Source organism: Poromitra crassiceps (assembly GCF_964638095.1).
Source record: "Poromitra crassiceps genome assembly, chromosome: 11".
Lineage (NCBI taxonomy): Eukaryota > Metazoa > Chordata > Actinopteri > Beryciformes > Melamphaidae > Poromitra > Poromitra crassiceps.
The window spans coordinates 47979072-47992696 of NC_139643.1; positions in this window are offsets into that span (position 1 = coordinate 47979072).

Here is a 13625-nt window from a genome sequence, read left to right on the forward strand (position 1 = left end):
CCTCTGTTGGCGCGCGCGGTGGCGCCTGCCGCCCCTCCGGGTGGGACGTCGTCTGTTGCCACTCTCGTTGGATTCCTTCGCTGCATGGGATGTCCTAAAAAAGGCTGTTGTCTACGGCGGGTCGCTCGCTCCTCGTTGCCAGATTCGTCTGTCGACCAGCCGCTGGACGCTGTGTGTTCCCCCCGTCTGCGTTGATGTCTGAAGTGGGAATTAGAACCATCATGGCTCAACCATGGGTAGACACGGTCATTCTTGTAATCCAGCGTGTCTCTCCGGTACTTGTTCAGCTTCATGTCTGAAACCTGCTTTTCATAAGTCTCTTTCACAGCTGCACATTCCGTCTCAATATCACGCAGTTGTTGAGTACTGAGTTTGCCCGTCATCTCTTTCTTCAGGTCTGTGATCTCAGTACGGGTCTTTGATAGTTCAGCATCAGCGTGTTTAATGACAAGAAGCATAAGGTCAAACGAGCATTTGTTTAAGATCTCGCACCACTGTTTACAGAACTCACTGTTGTTCCTCCCGAGTGCCGGCTCCTTGTTGATCCGTAGTCCTCTCGGGATCCGTCTATTACGCCAGTATTCGGATAGTGTCGAGCCGTGAAGGCTGGAACGAGTTTCCTTCTTAAAGAGATACTGCAGGCGTTGGGACAGGAATGTCGCGTTGTCAGACACATGGTCGGAAGACAAGGTAGAACTTGGAAAAAGGTTTAAAATGTTATCGGAGTCTGAGTCCGAGAAAGCCAGAGTGGTAGCTCTCACGTTTGTGAGCCCGTCTATGTTCTGGTACGCCGCCATTTTGCCCGCCCGGGTATAGAGGTAGAGGTGCGTCGCTCAAAGTGATACAAAGTAGAAAGTCAGGTTGCAAGCACACTCAAAAAATATTAAAAACTCACTGGGTGCAAGGCAAGCACGAATATTGGACAAGAGAAAAGCCAGCACTCCAAATGTCTTTTTTGTTGATTTATTTCCTCCTCAATACACCTGGGCAGCAGCAACGAACGTTTCAGTCAGAGACCTTCCTCAGCGTTGTGCTGTGTCAGGCAAAAAAAGACAGCTATATACAGTCATGCCGGAAGTACAATCAATTAGGAAAATAAAATAAAACATTTTGTAATGTGCCTTGTCCCGAGTAGAGGCAAGGAACTATTTAGTAATACATTGAAAATAATACATTTAGAATAATACATAGAAAAGTTAAAAGTATTGTATAAAGACCTCCAAACGGAAGTGCTTCACAATAAGGCTCTGTATATAATGAGCATGATTATACCAGAACTTACAACGGGGGCTCTAGTGACAAGCTACTGTAAGAGGTTGGCTAGCCACACATGGAGCAAACAGGCACAGGGGTCCCAATGTTCTCAGCACAATCGCAACCACATACTTAAGAATACACCAATAGAGAACAAGAAAAAATATTAAAGAAAACAGCTAAGAAGTAGCTCCTCGTTTAGGCCTTTAGGGTGTTCTGTGTGTAGGGCATGAATCCAAAATGCCTCCCTTTGTAGTAAGGCCCTGTCTCTGTCACCGCCCCTCTTTAAGGGACCAACAGACTCAATCCCCTGGAACCTAAGAGAACACACATCGTGTCCAAATGAATTAAAATGTCTGGCTACAGACGACTTTTCCTCTTTATTTCTAATATTGCTTTTATGTTCAGAAATGCGAACTTTAAGTTCTCTCGTGGTTTTCCCCACATAACAAAGGCCACAGGGACATTTCAAAAGATACACCACAAATTTAGTTTTACAGGAAATCCTACTTTTGATCAATAATTTCTTCCCTGAGTGTGGGTGTAAAAAGGTCGCACCCTTAATCATAGCGTTACAGTGAATACAATTGGAACAAGGAAAATTACCATTAGGCAAATTAGATAAAAAATGGAGGGGGGGTGTGTAGCAGTCCGCTTTAACTAGTACATCTCTCAGATTTTTAGCTCGTTTATGAGCAAACAGAGGAGGTTTAACAAAGGCGTGGCCCACCTGGGGGTCACTACGTAATATGTGCCAGTGTTTTAACACACAGGATTTGATGTCATGGGACACCGGAGAGAAGGTTGTGGCGCAAACCATATTAAAGCTCTGGGCAGAGGGGGTTTTTGGGCACCAATAAGTCCTCTCTATTCAAGTTTTTAACCCGCTGGAGGCTGTTATCCAGAACACTGTTACTATAACCTTTCGCTCTAAAGCGAGCACACAGTTCAGCAGCTTGTTCATCGAAATCAATATCTCGATTACAAATTCTTCTGACCCTTAAGAGCTGACTATAAGGTAAACCTCTTTTAAGACTGGGAGGATGATAACTAGTAAAGTCTAAAAAACTATTTCTGTCTGTCTTTTTCCTGTAGACCTTGGTCAAGAGGAGATCAGATTTTTTCACACAAACATCCAGAAAGGACACTGAATCAAGGCTATATTCAAGCGAAAATTTTATAGAAGGTAATCTGGAATCAATATATAACTTGAACTCTTCTAATTGGATGAGAGACCCAGTGAAAATAAAGAATACATCATCAATAAAACGGAACCAACACTCAAAAAAGGCACCAAAGGGGTTATTCTGATGAACAAAGTTATCTTCAAATTTGCCCAAAAAAAGGTTTGCATAGTTTGGTGAGCACGGGCTCCCCATACTAACCCCCTGGCATTGTAAGTAGTACGCTTTTTCAAACTTAAAGTAGTTTCTGTTCAGAATCAATTTGCACAGGTCCACTAGAAAACCAGTAGGGGGTGTAGGGTTCTGTCTTGTGTCCAAATAGTGTGTAAGAGCTTCCAAACCCTCCGTATGGGGTACATTAGTATACAGACTGTTCACATCCATGGTGCACAAAAAACTGCCTTCAGTGATGTTTTGTATAGAATTCAATTTGTTAAGAAAATCTGTAGTGTCTTTCAGATAAGACGGAAGTAGGTATACCAGTGATTTAATATGTTTATCTAGGTATTGTGAAATCGGTTCTGTAAGAGACTGAGTGCCCGCTACAATGGGCCTGCCAGGTACTGGTTCCACACAACTCTTATGTATTTTAGGAAGAGTGTAAAAAACTGGACGTATAGGATGTTTCTGAAGCATAAATTTATGTTCATCCTGATTAATGAAAGAATTAGTTAATGCAGTGCTCAAAAAAGCCTCTACTTCCTGAAGGAATTTCACAGTAGGGTCCCCCATTAAAGGAGTGTAAAATTCAGATGCCCCAAGTTGTCTCAGAATCTCAGTTCTGTAAGACACAATGTTTTGAATAACTACAGCACCACCTTTGTCCGCATTTCTGATCACAATGGTAGAATCTTTTGACAGTGTGACTAACGAATTACTTTCTTCAAGTTCAATGTTCGAAAAATGTCTCTTTTTATTGTTTGACAGTACCGTTTCCATCGCGTCCTGCTCAACCAACCTACAGAAGGTAGCGACAGAATGGTTCAACACAGGTGGGACAAAAGTACTTTTAGCCCTCAATCCAAACGAGGGTATGGAGGGTGGTGCAGGTACACTGCTGACAGTCTGTGAAGGAGGAGAAAGTGAGTGGGGAGCGCCCTTGTCAAAAAAAGCACGAAGCTTGACATTTCTTAAGAATTTAAACAGTTCTATTCTAGTTTTAAATGGGTCCGCTCTAGTAAAGGGAACAAAAGATAAACCTTTTGAGAGGATGGAGACTTCTTTTGGAGACAGGGGTCTGTTAGACAGGTTGATCACGTTAATCCCTTCTGGTTCCCTCTCCCTCTCCCTCTGTTGGCGCGCGCGGTGGCGCCTGCCGCCCCTCCGGGTGGGACGTCGTCTGTTGCCACTCTCGTTGGATTCCTTCGCTGCATGGGATGTCCTAAAAAAGGCTGTTGTCTACGGCGGGTCGCTCGCTCCTCGTTGCCAGATTCGTCTGTCGACCAGCCGCTGGACGCTGTGTGTTCCCCCCGTCTGCGTTGATGTCTGAAGTGGGAATTAGAACCATCATGGCTCAACCATGGGTAGACACGGTCATTCTTGTAATCCAGCGTGTCTCTCCGGTACTTGTTCAGCTTCATGTCTGAAACCTGCTTTTCATAAGTCTCTTTCACAGCTGCACATTCCGTCTCAATATCACGCAGTTGTTGAGTACTGAGTTTGCCCGTCATCTCTTTCTTCAGGTCTGTGATCTCAGTACGGGTCTTTGATAGTTCAGCATCAGCGTGTTTAATGACAAGAAGCATAAGGTCAAACGAGCATTTGTTTAAGATCTCGCTCCACTGTTTACAGAACTCACTGTTGTTCCTCCCGAGTGCCGGCTCCTTGTTGATCCGTAGTCCTCTCGGGATCCGTCTATTACGCCAGTATTCGGATAGTGTCGAGCCGTGAAGGCTGGAACGAGTTTCCTTCTTAAAGAGATACTGCAGGCGTTGGGACAGGAATGTCGCGTTGTCAGACACATGGTCGGAAGACAAGGTAGAACTTGGAAAAAGGTTTAAAATGTTATCGGAGTCTGAGTCCGAGAAAGCCAGAGTGGTAGCTCTCACGTTTGTGAGCCCGTCTATGTTCTGGTACGCCGCCATTTTGCCCGCCCGGGTATAGAGGTAGAGGTGCGTCGCTCAAAGTGATACAAAGTAGAAAGTCAGGTTGCAAGCACACTCAAAAAATATTAAAAACTCACTGGGTGCAAGGCAAGCACGAATATTGGACAAGAGAAAAGCCAGCACTCCAAATGTCTTTTTTGTTGATTTATTTCCTCCTCAATACACCTGGGCAGCAGCAACGAACGTTTCAGTCAGAGACCTTCCTCAGCGTTGTGCTGTGTCAGGCAAAAAAAGACAGCTATATACAGTCATGCCGGAAGTACAATCAATTAGGAAAATAAAATAAAACATTTTGTAATGTGCCTTGTCCCGAGTAGAGGCAAGGAACTATTTAGTAATACATTGAAAATAATACATTTAGAATAATACATAGAAAAGTTAAAAGTATTGTATAAAGACCTCCAAACGGAAGTGCTTCACAATAAGGCTCTGTATATAATGAGCATGATTATACCAGAACTTACAACGGGGGCTCTAGTGACAAGCTACTGTAAGAGGTTGGCTAGCCACACATGGAGCAAACAGGCACAGGGGTCCCAATGTTCTCAGCACAATCGCAACCACATACTTAAGAATACACCAATAGAGAACAAGAAAAAATATTAAAGAAAACAGCTAAGAAGTAGCTCCTCGTTTAGGCCTTTAGGGTGTTCTGTGTGTAGGGCATGAATCCAAAATGCCTCCCTTTGTAGTAAGGCCCTGTCTCTGTCACCGCCCCTCTTTAAGGGACCAACAGACTCAATCCCCTGGAACCTAAGAGAACACACATCGTGTCCAAATGAATTAAAATGTCTGGCTACAGACGACTTTTCCTCTTTATTTCTAATATTGCTTTTATGTTCAGAAATGCGAACTTTAAGTTCTCTCGTGGTTTTCCCCACATAACAAAGGCCACAGGGACATTTCAAAAGATACACCACAAATTTAGTTTTACAGGAAATCCTACTTTTGATCAATAATTTCTTCCCTGAGTGTGGGTGTAAAAAGGTCGCACCCTTAATCATAGCGTTACAGTGAATACAATTGGAACAAGGAAAATTACCATTAGGCAAATTAGATAAAAAATGGAGGGGGGGTGTGTAGCAGTCCGCTTTAACTAGTACATCTCTCAGATTTTTAGCTCGTTTATGAGCAAACAGAGGAGGTTTAACAAAGGCGTGGCCCACCTGGGGGTCACTACGTAATATGTGCCAGTGTTTTAACACACAGGATTTGATGTCATGGGACACCGGAGAGAAGGTTGTGGCGCAAACCATATTAAAGCTCTGGGCAGAGGGGGTTTTGGGCACCAATAAGTCCTCTCTATTCAAGTTTTTAACCCGCTGGAGGCTGTTATCCAGAACACTGTTACTATAACCTTTCGCTCTAAAGCGAGCACACAGTTCAGCAGCTTGTTCATCGAAATCAATATCTCGATTACAAATTCTTCTGACCCTTAAGAGCTGACTATAAGGTAAACCTCTTTTAAGACTGGGAGGATGATAACTAGTAAAGTCTAAAAAACTATTTCTGTCTGTCTTTTTCCTGTAGACCTTGGTCAAGAGGAGATCAGATTTTTTCACACAAACATCCAGAAAGGACACTGAATCAAGGCTATATTCAAGCGAAAATTTTATAGAAGGTAATCTGGAATCAATATATAACTTGAACTCTTCTAATTGGATGAGAGACCCAGTGAAAATAAAGAATACATCATCAATAAAACGGAACCAACACTCAAAAAAGGCACCAAAGGGGTTATTCTGATGAACAAAGTTATCTTCAAATTTGCCCAAAAAAAGGTTTGCATAGTTTGGTGAGCACGGGCTCCCCATACTAACCCCCTGGCATTGTAAGTAGTACGCTTTTTCAAACTTAAAGTAGTTTCTGTTCAGAATCAATTTGCACAGGTCCACTAGAAAACCAGTAGGGGGTGTAGGGTTCTGTCTTGTGTCCAAATAGTGTGTAAGAGCTTCCAAACCCTCCGTATGGGGTACATTAGTATACAGACTGTTCACATCCATGGTGCACAAAAAACTGCCTTCAGTGATGTTTTGTATAGAATTCAATTTGTTAAGAAAATCTGTAGTGTCTTTCAGATAAGACGGAAGTAGGTATACCAGTGATTTAATATGTTTATCTAGGTATTGTGAAATCGGTTCTGTAAGAGACTGAGTGCCCGCTACAATGGGCCTGCCAGGTACTGGTTCCACACAACTCTTATGTATTTTAGGAAGAGTGTAAAAAACTGGACGTATAGGATGTTTCTGAAGCATAAATTTATGTTCATCCTGATTAATGAAAGAATTAGTTAATGCAGTGCTCAAAAAAGCCTCTACTTCCTGAAGGAATTTCACAGTAGGGTCCCCCATTAAAGGAGTGTAAAATTCAGATGCCCCAAGTTGTCTCAGAATCTCAGTTCTGTAAGACACAATGTTTTGAATAACTACAGCACCACCTTTGTCCGCATTTCTGATCACAATGGTAGAATCTTTTGACAGTGTGACTAACGAATTACTTTCTTCAAGTTCAATGTTCGAAAAATGTCTCTTTTTATTGTTTGACAGTACCGTTTCCATCGCGTCCTGCTCAACCAACCTACAGAAGGTAGCGACAGAATGGTTCAACACAGGTGGGACAAAAGTACTTTTAGCCCTCAATCCAAACGAGGGTATGGAGGGTGGTGCAGGTACACTGCTGACAGTCTGTCAGCAGTCTGTCAGCAGTGCACATTTGGAGTGCTGGCTTTTCTCTTGTCCAATATTCGTGCTTGCCTTGCACCCAGTGAGTTTTTAATATTTTTTGAGTGTGCTTGCAACCTGACTTTCTACTTTGTATCACTTTGAGCGACGCACCTCTACCTCTATACCCGGGCGGGCAAAATGGCGGCGTACCAGAACATAGACGGGCTCACAAACGTGAGAGCTACCACTCTGGCTTTCTCGGACTCAGACTCCGATAACATTTTAAACCTTTTTCCAAGTTCTACCTTGTCTTCCGACCATGTGTCTGACAACGCGACATTCCTGTCCCAACGCCTGCAGTATCTCTTTAAGAAGGAAACTCGTTCCAGCCTTCACGGCTCGACACTATCCGAATACTGGCGTAATAGACGGATCCCGAGAGGACTACGGATCAACAAGGAGCCGGCACTCGGGAGGAACAACAGTGAGTTCTGTAAACAGTGGTGCGAGATCTTAAACAAATGCTCGTTTGACCTTATGCTTCTTGTCATTAAACACGCTGATGCTGAACTATCAAAGACCCGTACTGAGATCACAGACCTGAAGAAAGAGATGACGGGCAAACTCAGTACTCAACAACTGCGTGATATTGAGACGGAATGTGCAGCTGTGAAAGAGACTTATGAAAAGCAGGTTTCAGACATGAAGCTGAACAAGTACCGGAGAGACACGCTGGATTACAAGAATGACCGTGTCTACCCATGGTTGAGCCATGATGGTTCTAATTCCCACTTCAGACATCAACGCAGACGGGGGGAACACACAGCGTCCAGCGGCTGGTCGACAGACGAATCTGGCAACGAGGAGCGAGCGACCCGCCGTAGACAACAGCCTTTTTTAGGACATCCCATGCAGCGAAGGAATCCAACGAGAGTGGCAACAGACGACGTCCCACCCGGAGGGGCGGCAGGCGCCACCGCGCGCGCCAACAGAGGGAGAGGGAGAGGGAACCAGAAGGGATTAACGTGATCAACCTGTCTAACAGACCCCTGTCTCCAAAAGAAGTCTCCATCCTCTCAAAAGGTTTATCTTTTGTTCCCTTTACTAGAGCGGACCCATTTAAAACTAGAATAGAACTGTTTAAATTCTTAAGAAATGTCAAGCTTCGTGCTTTTTTTGACAAGGGCGCTCCCCACTCACTTTCTCCTCCTTCACAGACTGTCAGCAGTGTACCTGCACCACCCTCCATACCCTCGTTTGGATTGAGGGCTAAAAGTACTTTTGTCCCACCTGTGTTGAACCATTCTGTCGCTACCTTCTGTAGGTTGGTTGAGCAGGACGCGATGGAAACGGTACTGTCAAACAATAAAAAGAGACATTTTTCGAACATTGAACTTGAAGAAAGTAATTCGTTAGTCACACTGTCAAAAGATTCTACCATTGTGATCAGAAATGCGGACAAAGGTGGTGCTGTAGTTATTCAAAACATTGTGTCTTACAGAACTGAGATTCTGAGACAACTTGGGGCATCTGAATTTTACACTCCTTTAATGGGGGACCCTACTGTGAAATTCCTTCAGGAAGTAGAGGCTTTTTTGAGCACTGCATTAACTAATTCTTTCATTAATCAGGATGAACATAAATTTATGCTTCAGAAACATCCTATACGTCCAGTTTTTTACACTCTTCCTAAAATACATAAGAGTTGTGTGGAACCAGTACCTGGCAGGCCCATTGTAGCGGGCACTCAGTCTCTTACAGAACCGATTTCACAATACCTAGATAAACATATTAAATCACTGGTATACCTACTTCCGTCTTATCTGAAAGACACTACAGATTTTCTTAACAAATTGAATTCTATACAAAACATCACTGAAGGCAGTTTTTTGTGCACCATGGATGTGAACAGTCTGTATACTAATGTACCCCATACGGAGGGTTTGGAAGCTCTTACACACTATTTGGACACAAGACAGAACCCTACACCCCCTACTGGTTTTCTAGTGGACCTGTGCAAATTGATTCTGAACAGAAACTACTTTAAGTTTGAAAAAGCGTACTACTTACAATGCCAGGGGGTTAGTATGGGGAGCCCGTGCTCACCAAACTATGCAAACCTTTTTTTGGGCAAATTTGAAGATAACTTTGTTCATCAGAATAACCCCTTTGGTGCCTTTTTTGAGTGTTGGTTCCGTTTTATTGATGATGTATTCTTTATTTTCACTGGGTCTCTCATCCAATTAGAAGAGTTCAAGTTATATATTGATTCCAGATTACCTTCTATAAAATTTTCGCTTGAATATAGCCTTGATTCAGTGTCCTTTCTGGATGTTTGTGTGAAAAAATCTGATCTCCTCTTGACCAAGGTCTACAGGAAAAAGACAGACAGAAATAGTTTTTTAGACTTTACTAGTTATCATCCTCCCAGTCTTAAAAGAGGTTTACCTTATAGTCAGCTCTTAAGGGTCAGAAGAATTTGTAATCGAGATATTGATTTCGATGAACAAGCTGCTGAACTGTGTGCTCGCTTTAGAGCGAAAGGTTATAGTAACAGTGTTCTGGATAACAGCCTCCAGCGGGTTAAAAACTTGAATAGAGAGGACTTATTGGTGCCCAAAACCCCCTCTGCCCAGAGCTTTAATATGGTTTGCGCCACAACCTTCTCTCCGGTGTCCCATGACATCAAATCCTGTGTGTTAAAACACTGGCACATATTACGTAGTGACCCCCAGGTGGGCCACGCCTTTGTTAAACCTCCTCTGTTTGCTCATAAACGAGCTAAAAATCTGAGAGATGTACTAGTTAAAGCGGACTGCTACACACCCCCCCTCCATTTTTTATCTAATTTGCCTAATGGTAATTTTCCTTGTTCCAATTGTATTCACTGTAACGCTATGATTAAGGGTGCGACCTTTTTACACCCACACTCAGGGAAGAAATTATTGATCAAAAGTAGGATTTCCTGTAAAACTAAATTTGTGGTGTATCTTTTGAAATGTCCCTGTGGCCTTTGTTATGTGGGGAAAACCACGAGAGAACTTAAAGTTCGCATTTCTGAACATAAAAGCAATATTAGAAATAAAGAGGAAAAGTCGTCTGTAGCCAGACATTTTAATTCATTTGGACACGATGTGTGTTCTCTTAGGTTCCAGGGGATTGAGTCTGTTGGTCCCTTAAAGAGGGGCGGTGACAGAGACAGGGCCTTACTACAAAGGGAGGCATTTTGGATTCATGCCCTACACACAGAACACCCTAAAGGCCTAAACGAGGAGCTACTTCTTAGCTGTTTTCTTTAATATTTTTTCTTGTTCTCTATTGGTGTATTCTTAAGTATGTGGTTGCGATTGTGCTGAGAACATTGGGACCCCTGTGCCTGTTTGCTCCATGTGTGGCTAGCCAACCTCTTACAGTAGCTTGTCACTAGAGCCCCCGTTGTAAGTTCTGGTATAATCATGCTCATTATATACAGAGCCTTATTGTGAAGCACTTCCGTTTGGAGGTCTTTATACAATACTTTTAACTTTTCTATGTATTATTCTAAATGTATTATTTTCAATGTATTACTAAATAGTTCCTTGCCTCTACTCGGGACAAGGCACATTACAAAATGTTTTATTTTATTTTCCTAATTGATTGTACTTCCGGCATGACTGTATATAGCTGTCTTTTTTTGCCTGACACAGCACAACGCTGAGGAAGGTCTCTGACTGAAACGTTCGTTGCTGCTGCCCAGGTGTATTGAGGAGGAAATAAATCAACAAAAAAGACATTTGGAGTGCTGGCTTTTCTCTTGTCCAATATTCGTGCTTGCCTTGCACCCAGTGAGTTTTTAATATTTTTTGAGTGTGCTTGCAACCTGACTTTCTACAGTTTAGTCTGAGCCATGGAGCTGACCGATTGTGTTGTGAAATAATCAACTAGGATGGTTGGTGTCTGGCTGATGGTGGTGGGCTGGTCTCGACTAAAGTCCGTGGGAGGATCATGCTATTCCCCCCAGTTCCCCTCCCCCCAAACAGGTGCTTTAAATTACTTTGGCTTTTCGGGTTTTCCTCACTGTACAGTGATTAAGCCTTAAATGTCTGCATCACAAGCCAAGACAATTAACCCCATAATAGCCTCTTTGCTCTATTGTTCTGCATTTATCCCAAATGAAAAACTGATTTCTAACTGTATTCGATTGTTCCTCGGTCCCTCGTGTGTCTGACGGGAGGGTCCGTGTGGGTAAACTGAAGCGCTGAAGGCTGGTGGAGCTCTGTGGGAGGGGGGGAGATCAGATGAAGGAGCAGCAGACACACATCAATGGTCCATGGTGGTGGTGGGATGAAAGAGTCCTTTGACTTCCCCACAGCTCGCTGCGTCTTTGAATGCATCTCACCCATCTCTAGCCTGCATGGCAAGAGAACAAAAAAAAACGTAATGAATCTGAGAACAAAAGATGAATTTACTTGACACTATATTGCTCGCCATTTAGTTTTACTGACAGCAGCAAATAACCACTAACAGGCTGTGAGAGATCATTACCGCGGACTGGATGTGTTCATGTTCCTGATGTGGCCTTTTGATGTTTTTTCGTATCCTCAAAGGATTCCAGCTTTGTTGATTGAGGAGCAAATTTCCAGCAACACAGAAAACAAACAGGTTATTAGCATCTCAAACGCAGTCAGACGGTGCTTTTGTAGCTTTAATGAAGCGCCGCCTGGCTGAATGCTAAAATAAAGGTCAGGCTAAAATTAGGTGTGGAACATAATTAATTAGCCCTGCTGGATGGATAGGGCAACTGACAGATTAAAATGTCACACCTCTTTCCCGGAAGATTATTATTATTTGAAAACTGCTTTGCTCTGGCTTTCTGGATTGGATGTTTTTCCCTGCTTTGGCCAGCAGGTGGGTTCCTCTCTCCACTTTTCCACCGGGTTCCCTCCCTGTAGTTTTCCACAATGAGGCTGACTTGGCTTTTTCTAGTGATAATAGCCATGCTTCCATATGTGCAACAAAAGGCGAGGTGGGGTATGATGGTAGTTCTAACATTACCCTCTCTAACATTACCCTCTCTAACATTACCCTCTCTAACATTACCCTCTACTAACATTACCCTCTCTAACATTACCCTCTCTAACATTACCCTCTCTAACATTACCCTCTCTAACATTACCCTCTACTACTGGATGTGTTTTTCCACTCGTGACACATCCTGGTTTGTGACTCTTGACCTACTGACACAGTGATCATTTTCTTCATGTACCTGTTAGAGAGATCACCAAATAAAGGCTATGCTATCTTACACATTTTTTCTTACACAGTCAATCTCTGCTTTTGTGTGAATCCCCTTTTGCCCAGGAGGGGCAGGCAGTGACAAATGTTTTTGTGTGTGAAAAGGGGGATTTTTTGGGGGCAACATGAGAAGTCACTGTATATCCTGGACAGATTCTTTGCTGGCATTGTGCTCGCCCACAGAGTCAGCCTGAGGTTCTGCACGGACCTGCAGCATTTTGGACCTATCTATTCTCTGACAGCGTTTTTTGATCTCTGGCATATTGAACCCATTGTGTTCTGCTCACCGCTCGCTGTAACTCAATCTGCCAGCTGAGGTATCACCTCAAATGCTTTGCACTCCCTTGAACCTATTCATCCGTGGCTCCTGTGGTCTTTCTGCCCTCTCTCTCTCTCTCTCTGTTGTTCACCTCCGCCCCCCCCCCTCCCCTCCCCCTCTCCCTCTCTCCCTCGGGCAGGTGGTCCTGGGCTCAGGTGAGTCACCAGCAGCAGAGTATAGAGCCCCCTCGTCTGGCTAATATCCCCCCTGTCACCGTGAAGGCGACGTTAACCGGAACCAACTGGGTGTGATGACTCAAGAGGCTGCTGCTGCTGCCTTACTATTAGTCTGGGGCCAAAGAACTGGGTGGTGTGAATTATCGAGCTATGTAGCTATAATACACACAAATAAAATAAACTGACAGCATATAAAACTATCTTTCTATGGGGGGAACGACAACACTGTAACACACATCCACCCGGATCTTGTGCCGGATCTGGGGCGGGCCTTATACAGGAAGACCGAGAAACCAGGCATATATACGTATGTACTGTATCTGTATCTCTCTCTCTCTCTCTCTCTCTCTCTCTCTCACTCTCTCTCTCTCTCTCTCTCTCTCTCTCTCTCTCTCGTCGTGTGTGTGTGTGTGTGTGTGTGTGTGTGTGTCTCAATGAGACCAAAACATACACAATCCTCCCAGCTGATTGCATTCTCTATTTTTATCTATCTATTATGGTTAAATGACGTCTTTGTGGGGGGGGGGGGGGGGAATGTACAGAAATAAACGAGATTAAAAATAAGTGTTTACCTGAAAGCGGACAAACTAAACCGCTATTGTTATGTGCCATAGTGGTAAAGTGAAGTCAAACAAAGTTCAGCAGGTACT